General features: G+C 40.2%; 2 long non-coding RNA genes and 1 pseudogene across 5 annotated transcripts in view; 1 reads left to right on the top strand and 2 right to left on the bottom strand.

Annotated features, from left to right (window-relative positions):
- The window catches only part of LOC127492740 (uncharacterized), a 66,401-nt gene extending 63,239 nt beyond the window's left edge, over positions 1 to 3,162 (bottom strand). The window contains exon 1 of one of the 2 annotated variants that reach the window (XR_007922457.2): positions 1,491 to 3,162. This is a non-coding gene — a long non-coding RNA (uncharacterized lncRNA). The remainder of the gene's footprint in view (positions 1 to 1,490) is intronic. The other variant, XR_007922455.2, reaches the window with a different exon arrangement.
- A 451-nt stretch (positions 3,163 to 3,613) lies between these two features.
- Positions 3,614 to 11,174, bottom strand: LOC138845196 (uncharacterized). Of its 3 annotated transcripts, none has more exons than XR_011382041.1 (3): positions 10,232 to 11,174; positions 7,761 to 8,080; positions 3,614 to 5,318 (listed from the first exon to the last, which is right to left on the bottom strand). It is a non-coding gene; the product is annotated as an uncharacterized lncRNA (long non-coding RNA). The 3 variants fall into 3 exon arrangements; XR_011382042.1 differs by lacking the exon at positions 3,614 to 5,318 and adding an exon at positions 5,331 to 6,761; XR_011382040.1 differs by lacking the exon at positions 3,614 to 5,318 and having other exon boundaries at positions 5,331 to 8,080; positions 10,232 to 10,705; positions 10,862 to 11,173.
- Positions 7,192 to 8,895, top strand: LOC138845195 (actin-related protein 2/3 complex subunit 2 pseudogene; annotated as a pseudogene).
- Positions 11,175 to 18,544: the final 7,370 nt, after the last annotated feature.

The raw sequence follows: 18,544 nt of genomic DNA, 5'->3' as shown, positions 1-18,544 counted from the left end.
AACTTCATTTTGGTTTCTTATACTGCTACCATGTGACAACACTGAGGCTTTCCTGTATGCTACTGTTCAAAAATTACTACTTGAAAAGCAATGTATGTTGATGATTCTAATATGAACTAGGAAAAATTTCACCTGGAGTCAACAGTAGCTTTTACATGTCTGACCTGTCCTCAGTATTGCAATTTCACCTTGTCTTATTCTATTGGGGCCACTATAACAAACTCCCACAGAATACGTAATATAAACAATGGGCATTTTTCCCCCTCATGGTTCTGGAAGCTAGAAGTCTGAGATCAAGGTGCTGGCAGGGTCTGGTTCCTTGTGTGTGTTTTCTTTCTGGCTTTCAGATGGAAGTCTTCTTGCTGCATCCTTGTGATGGACAGGGTGAGATCCTTGGTTGCTTTCTCTCTTCATAGGGTCAGTAATCCCATTATAGGGGTTCTAACCTTAGGATTTCATCTAACTCTATTTATCCCCCAAAGGGTTCACATTCAAATTCCATCATGCTATATATTAGGACTTAAACTTTGGAGTGACACAAACATTGAGTCCATAGTCTACCTCTTGTTCCTACTAACATGTGGGTTCTTTCATGACTTAATGATCATAAAGCGCAGGCACCTGTATAAGATTTCAACTGTGCTCCTCATGATTGGTCCCCAGGAGTAGAAGGTCTTGTGAATTTTATGTATTTTCTCTCAAGGGAGAGTTATATAATTGTGATTAAAATATAGCATCCAGATTTTATGTTAAGAATTTCTCAGCATTTAAATCTATTGGGGATACCCTGAATAGCACATCAGCAGGAGTAATATTTTTAAACTATGTCCAACTGGAAGGATTTTACCATTTACTTTTAGTATAAACAGATTTTATCCAGCACTTACCAACAACTTGACCTACATTTCACATGGTACAACAAAAAAAATGCAGTGAAAAATAGAAACAAAGAATGCTGTATTTAAAGCTAGAAATACTTAAGAGAGGGGGTGTTTATAGGTACTTCTCTTCTATTTACTGTCTTAAAATGGATGCAGTACCAATGAAGATTTTAGGATTTTATTTCTGCCCACATTTAAAATGCTTGGAATAAACACATGTGGTTTACTTTTGTAAAACGTTTACAGAGCACAGTTAAACAGTGTCCAATGTCTAGGGTTAACCTTAAACTGTTCTGCATTTTACTGAAGTAGAGTGTGATCCCCTGAGTAGGGTCAGACAGTAGGTGCATTTATACAGTGCTTTTTATTCTAAGCCAGTTTATTAATTCTATTGTAGCTTCCATCCGTAGTTCAGGGACAGTTATTTGGGATGGATTACTTTTATTGTTCTTTCCTCTTTTTTGGGTAGAAGACAGAGGTTGTCAAATATTGTGAAACGACGAGCTTTCTTTTCCTTTTCCTTCTAATAGTACAACTCTTATGGGGAAGTAGGCTGCTATCTTAGGGACAGATCAAGTAGGCTTGTTGGGCCTTTGGCTTGTTGCTTACCTGATGACCTTGGAGAAAAAGCCTATGGATGAGAGTTGTTCTGTGTTTCTGCAGCTTTTCTCCGAGTAGGAAGCGGATGAATATTTCTTGATGCTGGCTCTCAGGCTGCTCCTGCCTCTTCGTGTCACATTGAGCTTTTCTTTCTAGGATTCCATTCTGTCACATTAAAATCTCAGAACTTTTTTTGTCAAGTCATCATCGTCATCGTCTTTTTTTTTTTTTTTGGTTAGAAGCCAAATTTCTCATTTGCCTCTATTCCTTTTAGCATTGATCTTTCTTTGAAATACACAGGGATGTTGCCTTGCATTGAGAACTTGGAGGAACTTGAGACAGAGTGCTTCGGTCAGTGTAGGCTGATGTAACGGAACACCTTAGACTGGTTGCCCAGGCAACAAGCATCTTTCTCACAGTGCTGAAGGCTGGGACTCCGAGGTAGGGAGTCAGCATGGTGGGGTTCTTGGGGAAGGCCTTCTTTCTGTTGAGAGATGGTGTTCATCTTCTCGTATTCTCAAATGGTGGAGAGCAGAGTGAGAGAGACAGAAAGCAAGCTCTCTCACGGCTTTTTTATGGGTCCTAATCCTGTTCTTGAGGCTTCACCCTTATGAGCTAACTATTCCTTAGGCCCTACCTTTTAAAGCCATTACATTGAATTTTGGGAAGATACATTCAATTCATAGCACAGAGGAAGAGAGGACAAAATTCCTAAATAACAGAGGAGAAACTTTATTTTACAAAGTTTTAAAATACTACTGAGTTTTTTGCTGGGGAATCTTTGGGTCATCTTTGCACCTTTATCAGTCAACCAGTAGTGACCAGAGTCACCAATAGGATTTGTAGACAGACTCAGTTCCTTCTCTTTTGCTGTACGACCAGGCCATGAGAGCTTCCATAACTTATTTACTTAAAATCAGTGCAGTTTTTTATAAATTAGTTTTCAGAAAAAAACTGAGAAACCTGAGGGTGATTAAACATCTAATTAGATTAGTCTATTAGAACTCAGGTCTATTTTTTACTCATACATTTTAATTTATATAAGGGTTAGTTTTACAATCAGTTTTGTAACAAGTGAAATCTTTTCTGGAGATATTCCAGATGTGCCTTAGAAAAATCTGTCTGGTAATTTTTACTTAAATGCATATAAAATGAAAACATCATCATTGACTCTTAGACAATCATTCTATCCTGAAGGTGAAGAGTGGGAACAGGCCGGTGCCGCGGCTCACTAGGCTAATCCTCCGCCTGGCGGCGCCGGCACACCGGGTTCTAGTCCCGGTCAGGGCGCCAGATTCTGTCCCTGTTGCCCCTCTTCCAGGCCAGCTCTCTGCTGTGGCCAGGGAGGGCAGTGGAGAATGGCCCAAGTGCTTGGGCCCTGCACCCCATGGGAGACCAGGAGAAGCACCTGGCTCCTGCCATCGGATCAGCGCGGTGCGCCGGCTGCAGCGGCGGCCATTGGAGGGTGAACCAACGGCAAAGGAAGACCTTTCTCTCTGTCTCTCTCTGTCTCACTGTCCATTCTGCCTGTCAAAAAAAAGAAGAGTGGGAACAATATGACAGAAGAAACAGTGATTTTGATTTTAGAAATTCTTCGTATTTTTTTGAAATATGTCCAAATTGAAATAACCTAAAAGTTCAACACAAATACATTGGTTGAATAAACTAAGGTTGTCAATATAATGCTGAACTGTATATCTGATTATTAAAAATAATGTTGTAATATGTATTTGCTGATACACAGTATCTTGATATATAAGTATTATTAAACCTGAAAAGTGAAGTAACAAAAATGCACATATACTATAACACTCATAAAGAGGTTATATGAATAAGAAAAATTTCCTTAAATGCATAAGAAAAGTTCTAGAGTAGTATTATTCTGTAGAAATATAATAAATAATACAAATACAATACTAAATGCAAGCTATTTAGGTCATTTAAAATTTTCTAATTGTCACATTTAAAAAAGTAAAAGGAAACAAGGGAAGTTAAATGTAAATATTTTATTTAAGTAAATAAAACAATGAGATTATAATTATAAATATATTTAAATATACTCTAAGTGAATGTAAAATTATTATTTTAATATAACTGATAAAAGTATGTTAATGAGAGGTATTACATATTTTTCTACATTTTCTGAAGTCCAATGCATATTGTACCACTAAGCACATTTCAATTTGGCTAGCTGTATTTCAACTACTCCATAACCTCCTGTGGCTAGTGGCTTCTGCATTGAAGAATGTAGAGCTAAAAGGACATGCCTAAAATTATTAATAGTGGTTCTCTATAGATGGTAGAAATACAAATTCACATTTTTTGCTTACTCATATTTTCTAGTTTATAATAACATTTTTGTGAAAAGATAAGAAAACCATATTTCACTTAGAATATTGTATAAAGGAACTTCAGCTTCTCTGGTGAAACTCCTACTTGTTCATCTAAGAAATCTTCTAGAGGAAAGAGTTGTAGCCTTTGTTTTTGAGGCAGTTAAAGTTTATGAATGGGCATTCTTATATCAGTACTACCGGCATTTCAGGGGACCGTGTGTGTGAATGGAGCTGGTATGTGAAGGGTTTACTGTGGACTTTGTCAATACCCACAGTCTTGGTGCCATCATGGCCCTAAGATCACACACCAGATCCTTCACTAATGATCAGTAGCCTAAAGTTTTAGCCTTGAGTTTTGGTCAATTCCATTTTTCTTTACCAATGTACCCTCACGATTGTTAGCCCAGGATGACCGACTGGACTGAACATGAAACTCAGGCTAGATAGTTCCTGGGTCGAGTTGTAGAGGTTAAGCATGAGCACTTCAGAGCACTTGGGGCCAGATTCCCATCAGAAGCAACCTCTTGAGAATTTGGAGTGCTCAAGAATTAGCCAAGTTAGGGTCTAGTTCAGTATTCTTATGAAATGACACATTGGAATTATCCTGTCAGAGGGAGCTATGGAATGTACCCTACCACGTGGTTATAAGTGCTGGGTTGTAAACAGTGGGGCTGTTCAGATGCCGAATGGAGGCACTTGGAGATCAGTGACACTTTGCACACTATCATCTGTGTGGCCTCACAATAACATTTTGTACTTTGGGTCCTTTGGTTTATGTCAATGATGTTCTAAATGGTTGGCCTAAGCCGTTCTAATTCCCTTAACATTTATTGTGGCAAAACTAATTATGATAAATTCATTCGGAATTAACTCTGTTGCCCTAAGTACCTTATCAGATTTCTACCCACAATTCATTATTAAGTTTTCAAGAGATTTCCAAATGTCTCTGGGATGGAGTTAAAGTCAACACAAACTGGTTCTCCAAGGTTATGTTTGGACCAGTTGGGTCCAGCGTAACAGCACCTCATGTACCTTTAAAATATAAAGCAGTGGCCAAGCTGCATGTGCACCAAGCCACTGGAATTTCTTGGCATTGTTTTACTGAGCAAGAGGCTTAGGTAGTGGGACAGTCACCAAGCTATTCAGAATTTCTTCCTTTTTATTTTAAAATGATTTTTTTTTTTTTTACACAGAACAAGACTGGTCCTGGTTTCCAAACCAGAAAATAAAATTCTTAAGTTGGGGTTATCAGGAAACCATTGCATTTCAGAATGAAATATTGCTGAATCCTATCATCATTTTCAACTATTGCACTCTGTTAGAAAAGAGAACTCTGTTAGAAAAGCCACTTGATAGAAAGCCTTAGTCAAGATGCTAATATAAACCTAAAGAGAAAAGATACACCATCCATTCTTTATTTGGGCTACAAGAATTAATTGGCATTTTCCAGGCCTTTTCTTTGACTCAGAGGCAAAGTACTGATGATACATAACAGCTCTGTTCCCTGTAAGAAAAAGGAGACCATCTTTTGGGGTGAATAATTAATTAGTCTACCCCATGTACAGGCATATTCACAGAAAGCCTATAACCCAGCAGGCCTGGGACTTAAAACAATTACTAAAGATATGGAAACACTCTATATCAGTTAAGGTGGGCCAAGTGCTTTAAAAAAGTAGACCTCCAGGTGTGTGTGTGTGTGTGTGTGTGTGTGTGAGTACATATATGTTACATGTCTAAAATAAAGTACAAGTTTATTTCTTGCCTGTATACTACTATTGGGCAAGGGGAAATCTGGGCAGTAGCTTTCAACCATAGTCCTTTAGGAATCCTAATTGATGGAAACCTTGGCAACTTCCGCATATGAATGCTTCAAGTTCCCCCACGAACTGGCCTGACATGGACCATTTCTACTCGGTTATCATAGGTTAGAGCTCATGTATCTTGTCTCAGCTAACTGCAAGGGAGACTGGGAAATGTTGTAGCCGGTTAGTCACTTTTTAAAGACACCATTACGGATGGTGGACAGTTAGCCACTTCTGTCACGTACTATACTCTATTTGTGCTGAGAAAAATTAGTCAAAAAATTAAAATCAGTATCTGAAATAGAAAATGATGAGAACAGACACTCTTCCCCAGAAGCAGCCTTAGGGATAATATCACCACCACTGTCTCCATGGAGTGATTGTAGAGGATATGGAAGAAAAAAGGAAATAAAGGGAAAAGAGGAGGGAAACTCATAGGAAGAAAAGGGAACAGCATTGGAGAGATGGAGAGAAGGGTGCAGAGAAACATGAGATGATGAGGGAAACAAGAGACTACTCCGGACACACTTGGGAGATGAAAACGAGTTAACAGCATTTAGTTCTTTTCCAGTATTTTCTCCCAAGCCATGAGACCACTTTACAACAATTTTGTGTGGTATGGCTGGCCTCCAGATTCCATCCCTTTCCAGGCTAGTGCTAATCCTGGCTTATTCATTTTTGCCATCACATGAATGAAGAGAGAGCATACATAAAGGCTTTGTAAAATGCAATTATCCAACAAGTAATAACAATTACAGATTGTAGTATCAGAACTGAAACTTTTTTTTTTAAAGATTTTGTTTATTTGAGAGGTAGAGCTACAGAGAGGCTTCCGTCAGCTGGTTCACTCCCCAAATGGCTGCAAGGCTAGAGCCAGGCTGATCTGAAGCCAGGAGCTTCTTCTGGGTCCCCCACGCAGGTATAGGGGCCCAAACACTTGGGCCATCTTCTACTGCTTTCCCAGGCCATCAACAGGGAGCTGGATCTGAAGAGGAGCAGCAGCGACACAAACTGGGGCCCATGTGGGATACTAGTGATGCAGGTGGAGACTTAACCTGCTACACCACAGCGCTGGCCCCCTGAAACATTTTTTTAAAAGTTGTATTGCTATGCTTCTTTTACAGCTTGTTCAAGTCTTTCTCATCCTTTTTAGAAGAAGAGAAAAGGGAACCACTATTTATTCAGTGTCCTTTATGTACCAAGCATAAGAGAGTTTCTGGGAAATATAAAAATTAATGTGAAATAAGTTGTATTGCTGGGCCAAACTAGAAAGCAGCAATTTACTGACTGCAATTCCACTATGTTTTATTTCAAAATAATCTATGTTGAAATATAAAATGCATATAGGTAAAGGTATAAATCCTCATTGTACAGCATGATGGATTTCAGAAAATAAACAGTAAAAAGCATGGCACATCCAGACAATATTCATGTGCCTTTCCTAACCATTATCTTCTATTTCTTCCCTAGAGTTAATAATTTACGTCTTCTATAAGTGGAATTATACTGTTCAAAATTTTTTTTCTGTGAGATTCATTTATATTGTTGCATGTGGTAGTAATTTGTAAACTTTAATTACTATGTAGAATTTCATCATATGAATATACTTACCTATTTTACTCTTTAAAGGCATTTTAGTTTAGTTTCCAGCTGTTTTGAATAATATAGTTATGAATATTCTTGACATGCCCCTTTGTATGCACACATACATATTTCCATTGAGTGTTTCACCTAAGAATAAAATTTCTATGCATTGAGTAGGCAAATATTCTCCTTTTATAGATACGGATACACAATTTTCCAAAGCAGTCATAGTAATTTATTCTCTAAGTAGAAATGTGGCTTTCAGTTCTTCCACATCCTAGCCAGCACTTACATTATTGTTCTTTTAAATTTTACTCACTCAGATGAATATATAGAGGTTTTAGATTTGCCTGATAATTAATGAACTTGAGAGCCCTTTAATATATTTATTAGTCATTAGGATATCCTCCTTTGTGAAATCTCTTCACATGTTTATTGTCAAAAATATTGCTTAAATCTTTTCGTTTTTAATTACTTTATAGGAATGCATCGTGTATTCCAGATATGAGTCCTTTCCCGGAGTTATACCTTGCACATATCATCTCCCATTCTGTGCTTACCTTTTCATTCTCTTAATGATGTCTCGAAATGTAAAAAATTTACCCACTTCGAGAGCGGAAGTGGCCGCCTGCAGCCGGGGGCTGGGCAGGGACCAGGCTTGCAGTGAGGCTGCGCAGGCAGCGACAGCGACGGCTGTGGCACCGCAGGTGGGTTGAGGCTTCTGGGGCCAGCCGCCGCCTTGATCCTGCAAGTGGTGAACAGCAACATCATCGAGGAGGCACTCGCTCTCTGGTTCCAGAACGCGGCCCCCGGAAACTAACCAGAAGCAGTAGGAGTAACATTTGTAGATTTTGATGGAGTCTCTATCATATTTCACATCCTAATGGAGACAAAGCAAAGGTGATGGTCAGTATTTTGAAATTCTACAAAGAACTTCAGGCACATGGTGCTGATGAGTTATTGAACGGGTGTATGGGAATTTCTTGGTGAATCCGGAATCAGGATATAATGTCTCTTTGCTATATGACCTTGAAAATCTGCCTGCAGCCAAGGATTCCATTGTACATCCAGCTGGCATGTTGAAGAGAAACTGTTTTGCTTCTTTGAGAAATACTTCCAATTCCAAGAAGAGGGAAAGAAGGAGGGAGCAGGGCAGTTACCCAGGGTAGGGATGAAGAGCCCATGTGTGTTGAGTCTAAAAAGGATAGGCACAGTAGTCTTGAGCACCATGTTTAAGGATGGCAATGATGTGGTCATTGGAAAGGTGTTCATGCAGGAGTTCAAGAAGGACACAGAGCCAGTCACACAGCCCCCCAGGTCCTCATTAGCTACAGGGAGCCGCCTCTGGAGCCGAAAGTCACAGAAGCTGCTGTGGGCGACATCAGCTATATCACCTTCATGCTGTTACCACAGCACACCAACTCAGTGCCTAACACCGTCGACCTGATCCACACTTTCCAGGACTACCTGCACTACCACATTAAGCGCTCTGAGGCCGGTATTCACACACGTATGTGGGTAAAAAGGCTGACTTCCTCAAGGTACTGAAGCATGCACGTCCAGATGCTGAGAAACAAGAAATGAAAACAGTCACGGGGGGCCGCATCTGTGGCTCACTTCGTGAATTTTCCACTTGCGGTGCCGGCATCCCATATGGGTGCCGGTTCTAGTCCCGGTTGCTCCTCTTCCAGTCCCGCTCTCTGCTGTGGCCTGGGCGGGGGGGTGGGGTGGGGTGTGGAGGATGGCCCAAGTGCTTGGGCCCCTGCACCCGCATGGGAGACTGGGAGGAGGCACCTGGTTCCTGGTTTTGGATGGGCATAACTCCTGCCGTTGTGGCCATCTGGGGAATGAACCAACGGAAGGAAGGCCTCTCTCTCTCTCTCTCTCTCTCACTGTCTGTAACTTTACTTGTCAAATAAATAAATAAAAGAAAACAGTCACAGGGAAGATGTTTTCAACTAGCTAACTCTTGGGAACAGACTGAAGCTAGAACACTTGCTACTGGATAATCGTAGCTTTTAATGCTGCACCTCTTCAGGTTCTTAACGGATTCTCCGTTTTGGTTCCATTTTGTACATGTTTGGAAAATAATCTGCAGAAATGAAATGTGCTTGCAAGGATTCATAGTTCCCAAGAATAGAAAAGAAAAAAAAAAAGATCAACTTAATTCCTTTTCTTTCATCTTCCTTCCCTCATTCCCCTTCCCTTCAATTCTCTTTTCCGAGCTGTTCTGCTTTGCAATATATTACTGGATAATGTTGCAGGATAATGCAATCTTAACTTGTTTTCTCTAAGTGAGTTCAAAACGTCTATATCTAAAGAAATATAGTTGGGGTCATTAATAAAGAAAATCTTTCCATCTTAAAAAAAATTACCTGGTGGCCGGCACTGTGGCATAGCCAATAAAGCTGCTGCCTGCAGTGCCAGCATCCCATTTGGATGCTGGTTGGAGTCCCAGCTGCTCCACTTCCAATCCAGCTTTCTGCTATGGCCTGGGAAAGCAGAAGATGGCTCAAGTCCTTGAGCTCCAGGAATACCTGTGTGGGAGACCTGGTAAAAGCTCCTGGCTCCTGGCTTCAGATCAGCACAGCTGTGGCCATTGTGGCCAATGGGAGAAAACCAGTGGATGGAAGACTTCTCTCTCTCTCTCTCTCTCTCTCTCTCTGCCTCTTCTCTCTCTGTGTAACTCTTTCAAATAAATAAATAAATCTTTAAAAAAATTACCCATATCACGAATCATTTTTTAAATTTTTTGTGTAATTTTTAATAAATCCTATACTACTCTAAGAATATGGACTTTTATTGTGTTACCTTTAATAGATGTATATACGACTTATTTGGAATTGATGTTTTAGTATGATAGGAAGAAGGCTCAAGATTATTATTTTTCAGTCACCTGATATCCAGTTTTTCTGGCACTCTGTATGGAAAAACTCTCTTTTCATCACTTGCAGTAGATCCCCTTCTAGCAAGGCAGTGCGTCCATGCCTCTAGATGCTGTGTCAGCTGCTCATGGTCTGTGGCTGCTTACCTTTTCCAGAGATTTGTCAGCTTCTGTTGGGAACCACTGCTCCTAGGGAGTTGCATTGCCTCTGGGGATGATCCTCAGTCACTGACGGACTAATGTAAGGGTCGATCCTGTGGTGTGGGGTACACTTCTAAGCCTCCCTCTGGGGAGTAAGCCATAGCCGGATTTTACCAGACACCACATGCTTGCTTTACTCTTTATCCTTTTATCCAATTTTGCTTCACTCTGTCCCTTTATAGGAATCTTTCCTGAAGAGTACTCTCTCAGATTGTATGTATTGCAAGACCTTGTATTGGGCTTTGCTTCTAGGGAATCCAACACAATGCAGCGATTTCCAGAAGTGTTCCTAGGAAGCTGACTCTAAGAATCGGGTTTCCAAGTTGGATCACTTTCGTCATGGCAGCTGGATATTATCTCATCACCAGTGCTGATGGTTTGTTGTGGCATGCAGTAGAAGTACAATTGCTGAGATGTCCGCTTGGAGATATAATGAGAGATGTTGCACAGATTTATAAATCACTTTGGAATACAGAACAGAGATGATAATTAAAGTACAAGGAATAGGAAGTCAAGTGGCTATTACCATATTAACTTGGAAAAACTAGGAATTATAGGCTCAAGACAATCTGTCACCTGTTTAAAGTGAAGTACAGCAGTTAGATGTCTTCATAGGTAGCCTTCAACGTCATCTACTTTTCTGCTAGTAGAGGACAGATAGAAAGGAAGACCAGGCCCAGGACCTAATCTTTAGAAGTAAAAGAAGTTCAGAGAAGGTAAATTCTCAGCCTAGCTAAGGCTTCCATGCTGATGATGGTTCCTTGACAGGGAACCAGTGAGATGCTAACACTTAATAGGAAGTGATCTATGGAGATTCGCTTGACCCAGAGACTCCCCTGTTTTCTCTGGGTTTGCAGATATGGCACCAGGTCCTCATTGTAGGAATATAGAATCTTCTTTTCTTGGGGACTATGAGGCAAGCAGCCAAAGAATGTTGGTTCACCTCAGGATCTACCACCAACTCTGTTGATCACTAGACTAATCCTACAAACAAATTATAGCAAGAACTAGCTGGTCATGTGCTGGGAGAGTTCATGGAGGGAGTCATTATATGCTTTTTTGACATGAGAACATTATCTCATAATACAGAATTTAACATATGGCAAGATCCCTGCAAGATAAGTCTAGTAAACTGCTGTATTGCTCTTGGACCCTTATGAAAATTCATGTCTCCCATTAAATGTTGTAGAGGAGCAAAAACTCTCTGACAAATTGTAGAGGAAAGGATAAAAAATCTCAGAGGATCTATACTCACAAATTTAATAACAAATGAAATTGACCAATATATATATTTTTTTGACAGAGTGGACAGTGAGAGAGAGAGCGAGACAGAGAGAAAGGTCTTCCTTTGCTGTTGGTTCACCCTCCAATGGCCACTGTGGCCGGCGAGCTGCGGCCGGCGCACCATGCTGATCTGAAGGCAGGAGCCAGGTGCTTCTCCTGGTCTCCCAGGCGGGTGCAGGGCCCAAAGACTTGGGCCATCCTCCACTGCCCTCCCGGGCCACAGCAGAGAGCTGGCCTAGAAGAGGGGCAACCGGGACAGAATCCGGTGCCCCGACTGGGACTAGAACCTGGTGTGCCAGCACCGCAAGGCGGAGGATTAGCCTAGTGAGCCGCGCCGCTGGCCGAAATTGACCAATATTTTAAAAGACACAATATAGCAAGACCACAATGAGAAATTGGTCACCCAAACAGAGGCTCACATTAAGAAAACTTAGTTAACAAGAAACAGAAAGTTTCTATTATGAAATAGAAAGTACCTGGTCCAGATGCTTTCAGCTGTGAAGTATTAAGGAAGAAATAGTACCAATACTATACAATCTCTTCCAGAAAATCTGAGAAGAGAATCTCTCCTGAGAACATAGATACAGACACCCTCAGCAAAAGATTAGCAAGTTAAATGAATTTCTTGGGACAGGTTTTTGGCACAGCAATGAAGTCGCCACTTGGGTATTCTGCATCATGTGTTGGAATGCCTGGGTTCAAGTTCTGGCACCACTTTTGGTTCCAACTTCCTGTTAATGAATACTGTGGGAAGTGTTAGATGATGGCTTAAGTCCTTAGTCTCTGCCACCCATGTGGGGGACCTGGACTGAGATCTAGACTTCTTGCTTCAGCCTCGCTTATCCTGGGCTATTGTAAGCATTTGGGGGAGTGAAGCAGCAGATGGAAATTTTATCTTCTGATCTCTTTACAAATTTTCTCTTTGACTTCAGTTTTTTGCAGTTTGAATATGATAGCCTAGTAGGGTGTGTGTGTGTGTGTGTTGGTGTTTACCCTGCTTGGTGTTTTCTGAACTTCCTGGATCTTTAATTTGATGTCTGTTATTAATTTTGGAAAATTCTTAGGCCTTGTTATTTCAAATATTTCTTGTGTTCTTTCCTGCCATTCCATCCACCCTCTATCACTCTTTTTTGTCTTATGATATTTCACTTATGACTATGTGGCATCTTTAACATTTGTCCCACTGTTTTCAGATTTTTCCCTCTATTTGTGTTTTAGTTTGAGAAATTTCTGTTGATGTGTATTCAAGTTCTTTGATTCTTTCTTTGTGCATGTCCAGTCTGCTGATGAACCCATCAAAGGCATTCTTCATTTTGGTTATAATGTTTTCTATTTCTAGCATTTCTTGGATTCTTAAACTTTCCATTTTTTTCTGTTTATATTGCCCATTTTTTCATGTTATTTAATTTATCTCTTAGAGTCCTTAAGATATTAATTATTTTAAATTTCTTGTTGGATAATTTCAAAATCTATCTGAATCTGGTTCTAATACTTGCTCTGTCTTTTCAGACTAAGTTTCTTCTTATATTTTAGCATGATATGTAGTATGTGTGTTTTTGAAATCATACATGATGCACTGGATAATAGGAACTGAGATAACAGAATTTGAGTATGAGGTTTTATTAATATAGTTAGGATTTGGGCTGTATTTAAAAGTTACAGTAGCTGTATATGCCAGAAGTTTCAAATTCTTCATGACTTTGGACTTATTTACTCTGTTGTCTTTAAGCTGCCCTATGAATTTCTCTTAGACTCTTTAGATAGAGTTAATATCTTACAACTGTTTTAGCTGATATACTGGAGCCTATTAATATGGTGGTAAGATTCTGAAGGATTTTACATTTACTCTTTAATCTTTTGGTACACTTGTGACCTTTGTGACTGTTTTCCAGTAGTATAGCTCTTTTTTTTTTTTAAATACTCTTACATGGCTGCAACATGTTACCTTGAAGCTATGACCTTTATTGACTGTTTTTCTTCTACTTTAAGAGAGGCAAGAAAGTTAGACCTAAATTAAAAGCAGTCAGCTTCCTCTGAATTAAGACTCACAAAGCCTTTTTTCCTGGGAATAGTTGTTTTAGAGAAGTCTCTGAACTTATTTCACAATTATAAACTTTCCCCCGGCCACACTTGCCAAGGCCATGAAGGAACCTTTTTGTGATCATCTTGTAGTGTTCCTGGAGGTGAAACTCATGAATGTTTGGGTCACCAAGAGACTGAGGCCATCAAGAAGTTTTTACTCTCATGGTATGCCATACTTAGCCTTGCAATTCATCAACACTTCTATATAAATATTCCTACCAGTTTATAGCTCCCATTCCTTTTGTTCCAGGTGATACAATCTCAGCTATGAATTAGGATTCACTTGTCTCTCCAGACTTCAGGGTGGTGGTTTGCCCTGTGACTCTTACTCTCTCATGAGTCCAAGAAAAAGCATTGATTTTTGGGATGTCCAGCTTAACTTGTAATGACAGGAGTGATGACTTTCATCTTCTTTTCATGTTGAAGTTGAACCTGTAAATTGCCCAATGACATTTAATACATTTCTTGATATGCTTGTATTTAGGTCTATTATTTTATTGTTTTATATTAGCCCTATTTTTTATTTAAATAGACTTTATTTTTAGGGTGTCTTTAAGTTCACGGCAAGATTTAATAGGTGATCAAGAGATTTCTGATATTCTCTAAGCCCCTATACATGCATGATCTATTATTAATCACCCACCATAACACAGAGTGATACACTTGTTACAACTGATGAAACACCTTGAAGCATCATTATTACCCAAAAGGCTGTAGGTTAATTAAGAGTTCACTCATGGTGCTATACATTCTATGGGTTTGGACCAATGTATAATGACTTGCATTTATAGCTATAACATCATACAGAATAGTTTCAGTGCTCAAATACACTATGCTCCAATTCTCTGTTTTCTGTTTTTCAAATTTTCCTTTAAACCTCCAAAGGAATTACTCGAATACTTTGAAAATTCCATTTTTCACTTATCTATTGAATTTTTAGCCATACTTTGCATTTTTTAAAGATTTGTTTATTTGAAAGTCAGTGTTATGAAAAAATGTTCAGGATCACTAGTGATCAGGGAAATGCAAATCAAAACCACAATGAGGTTTCACCTCACCCCGGTTAGAATGGCTCACATTCAGAAATCTACCAACAATAGATGCTGGAGAAGATGCGGTGAAAAAGGGACACTAACCCACTGTTGGTGGGAATGTGAACTGGTAAAGCCACTATGGAAGTCAGTTTGGAGATTCATCAGAAACCTGAATATAACCCTACCATACTACCCAGCCATCCCACTCCTTGGATTTAACCCAAAGGAAATTAAATTGGCAAATAAAAGGGCTGTCTGCATCTTAATATTTATTGCAGTTCAATTCACAATAGCCAAGACCTGGAACCAACCCAAATGCCCATCAACAGTAGACTGGATAAAGTAATTATGGGATATATACTCTATAGAATACTATACAGCAGTCAAAAACAATGAAATCTGGTCATTTGCAACAAAATGGAGGAATCTGGAAAATATCCTGCTGAGTGAAATAAGCCAGTCCCAAAGGTACAAATATCATATGTTCTCCCTGACTGGTGACAACTAACTGAGCACCTAAAAGGAAAACTGTTGAAGTGAAATGGACACTATGAGAAATGGTGACTTGATCTGCCCTTGCCCTGACTGTTGATGAACAACTTAATACTTTATCCCTTTTAGTGTTTTATTTGTTCTACTTAATATACTTAATACTATTGGTTGAATTTTTTTTTTTTTACGGGCAGAGTGGACAGTGAGAGAGAGAGACAGAGAGAAAGGTCTTCCTTTGCCGTTGGTTCACCCTCCAATGGCCACTGCGGCTGGTGCACCATGCTGATCCGAAGCCAGGAGCCAGGTGCTTCTCCTGGTCTCCCATGTGGGTGCAGGGCCCAAGGACTTGGGCCATCCTCCACTGTACTCCCAGGCCACAGCAGAGAGCTGGCCTTGAAGGGGGGCAACCGGGACAGAATCCGGCTCCCCGACCGGGACTAGAAACCAGTGTGCCAGCACCGCAGGCTGAGGATTAGCCTATGGAGCCATGGTGCTGGCCAGTTGAACTCTTTAATTAACACACAATTATTCTTAGGTGTTTAAATCTAACTGAAAAGTGATCCCTGTTAAATATAAGAATGGGAATAAGAGAGGGAGGAGATGTACAATTTGGGACATGCTAAATTGGACTTGCCCCAAATGGTGGAGTTAGAAATGTGCCAGGGGATTCCAATACAATCCCATCAAGATTGCATGTACCAATGCCATCTCACTAGTCCAAGTGATCAGTTTCAGTTCACTGTTGATCACACTGATAGGTCTAAGAGTTAAAGGGATCACATAAACAAGACTAGTGTCTGCTAATACTAACTGATAGAATTAAAAAGGAGAGAATGATCCAACATGGGAAGCAGGATACACAGCAGACTCATAGAATGGCAGAGTATTTCAGGCATGGAAAGCCAAGATGCTGTGGCAAAACAAAACAAAAACAAAAACAAACAAAAAAAAAAAAACCAACAAAACCAAACCTAAATGAAAGATCTCTGTGAGTGAGATCCCAATGGAAAGAATGGGCCATCAAAGAAGGAGGTACCTTTCTCTGAAGGGAGGAGAGAACTTCCACTTTGACTATGACCCTGTCAAAATAAGATCAGAGATGATGAACTCAAAAGGCTTCCATAGCCTTGGTAACTCATGACAAGAGCCTAGGGTGATTACTGATGCCATAAACAAGAGTGTCAAATTGTTAAGTCAGCAACAGGAGTCACTGTGCACTTACTCCTCATGTAGGATCTCTGTCCTTAATGTGTTGTACAATGTGAATTAATGCTATAACTAGTACTGAAACAGTATTTTACACTTTGTGTTTCTGTGTGGGTGCAAACTGTTGAAATCATTACTTAATATATACTAAATTGATCTTCTGTATATAAAGATAATTGAAAATGAATCTTGATGTGAATGGAAGGGGAGAGGGAGCAGGAGATGGGAGGGGTGCGAGTGGGAGGGAAGTTATGGGGGGTAAAACCATTGTATTCCATAAACTGTACTTCAGAAATTTATATTTGTTAAATAAAAGTTAAAAAAAAGAAAGTGTTAAAGAGGAGGAGGAGGGAGGGTGGGAGGGAGAAAGAGAGAGATGGATATTTCAACCACTGGTTCATGCACAAAATGGCTGCAAATGTCAGCACTGGGCCAGGCCAAAGCCAGGAGCCAGGAGCTTCACCTGGGTCTCCCATGTGGCACTTGGGTCATATTCTGCTGCTTTTCCCTGTTCACTGGCAGGGAGATGGATTGGAAGCAGAGCACTCGGGACACAAACCACTGCCCGTACTGGATGCTGGTGTCACAGGTGGCAGCTTTACCTGCTATCCCACAATGGCTCTCATATTTTGCATTTTGTAGTGATTGTGGTAAGGAATTAAAAGATACATTTTCCCATCGAGGTGGCATGTACCAATGCCATCTCACTGTTCCAGGTGATCAATTTCAGTTCACAGTTGGTCATGGTGGAGGGACTAGGAGTCAAAGGGAGCACATAGACAAGTCTAGTACCTGCTAACGCTAACTGATGGAGTAAATAAAGGGGAGAGTGATCCAACATGGGAAGTGAGATACTCAGCAGACTCATAGAATGGCAGATGTCCTAAATAGCACTCTGGCCTCAGAATCAGCCCTAAAGGCATTCGGATCTGGCTGAAAAGCCCATGAGAGTATTGCAGGCATGGAAAGCCAAGACACTCTGGCAAAAGATCTCTGCGAGTGAGATCCCAGTGGAAAGAACAGGTCTTCAAAGAAGGAGGTACCTTTCTCTGAAGGGAGGAGAGAACCTCCACTTTGACTATGACCTTGTCTAAACAAGATAAGAGTCGGAGAACTCAGAGGGCTTCCATAGCCTTGGAAACTCATGACTGGAGCATAGGGAGATTACTGATGCCATAGACAGGAGTGTCAATTGGTAAAGTCAACAACAGGAGTCACTGTGCACTTACTCCTCATGTAGGATCTCTATCCTTAATGTGCTGTATATTGAGATTTAATGCTATAACGAGTACTCAAACAATATATTTCACTTTGTGTTTCTATGGGGGTGCAAACTGTTGAAATCCTTACTTAATGCATACTAAACTGATCCTCTGTAAAAAAAAAAAAAAAAAGAAATTATCAATTCCCAACTTGACTCTCACTGGGATTAAACATGACAATAGGTCTGCTCTGATTTCATCATCATTTAAAAAAAAATCATCTATTATTTTTCACTTTATGTTTCTGTGTGGGAGCAAACTGTTGAAATCCATACTTAATGTATACTAAGCTGATCTTCTGTATATTAAGATAATCGAAAATGAATCTTGATGTGAATGGAAGGGGAGAGGGAGTGGGAAAGTGGAGGGTTGTGGGTGGGAAGGACGGTATGGGGGGGAAGCCATTGTAATCCATAAGTCGTACTTTGGAAATTTATATTCATTAAATAAAAGTTAAAAATAAATAAATAAATAAATCTTTAAAAAATGTAAAAAAAAAAAAGATACATTTTTACTTTGTAAAAAATATGTTTTTTTTTTAACTTTTTTTTTGACAGGCAGAGTTAGACAGTGAGAGAGAAACAGAGAGAAAGGTCTTCCTTCCATTGGTTTACCCCCAAAATGGGCTCTATGGCTGGTGCACTACGCACTGTGCTGATCCGAAGCCAGGAGCCAGGAGCTTCTCCTGGTCTCCCATGCAGGTGCAGGGCCCAAGCACTTGGGTCATCCTCCACTGCACTCCCTGACCACAGCAGAGAGCTGGCCTGGAAGAGGGGCAACCGGGACAGAATCCAGTGCCCCGACCGGGACTAGAACCTGGTGTGCTAGTGCCGCAGGCGGAGGATTAGCCTAGTGAGCTGCAGTGCCGGCCTATTTTTTTTTTAAACTTTTATTTAATA

This window comes from Oryctolagus cuniculus, chromosome 14, assembly GCF_964237555.1.
Source record: "Oryctolagus cuniculus chromosome 14, mOryCun1.1, whole genome shotgun sequence".
NCBI classification, from domain to species: Eukaryota; Metazoa; Chordata; class Mammalia; order Lagomorpha; family Leporidae; genus Oryctolagus; species Oryctolagus cuniculus.
This window is presented reverse-complemented; position numbering and strand designations above follow the sequence as displayed.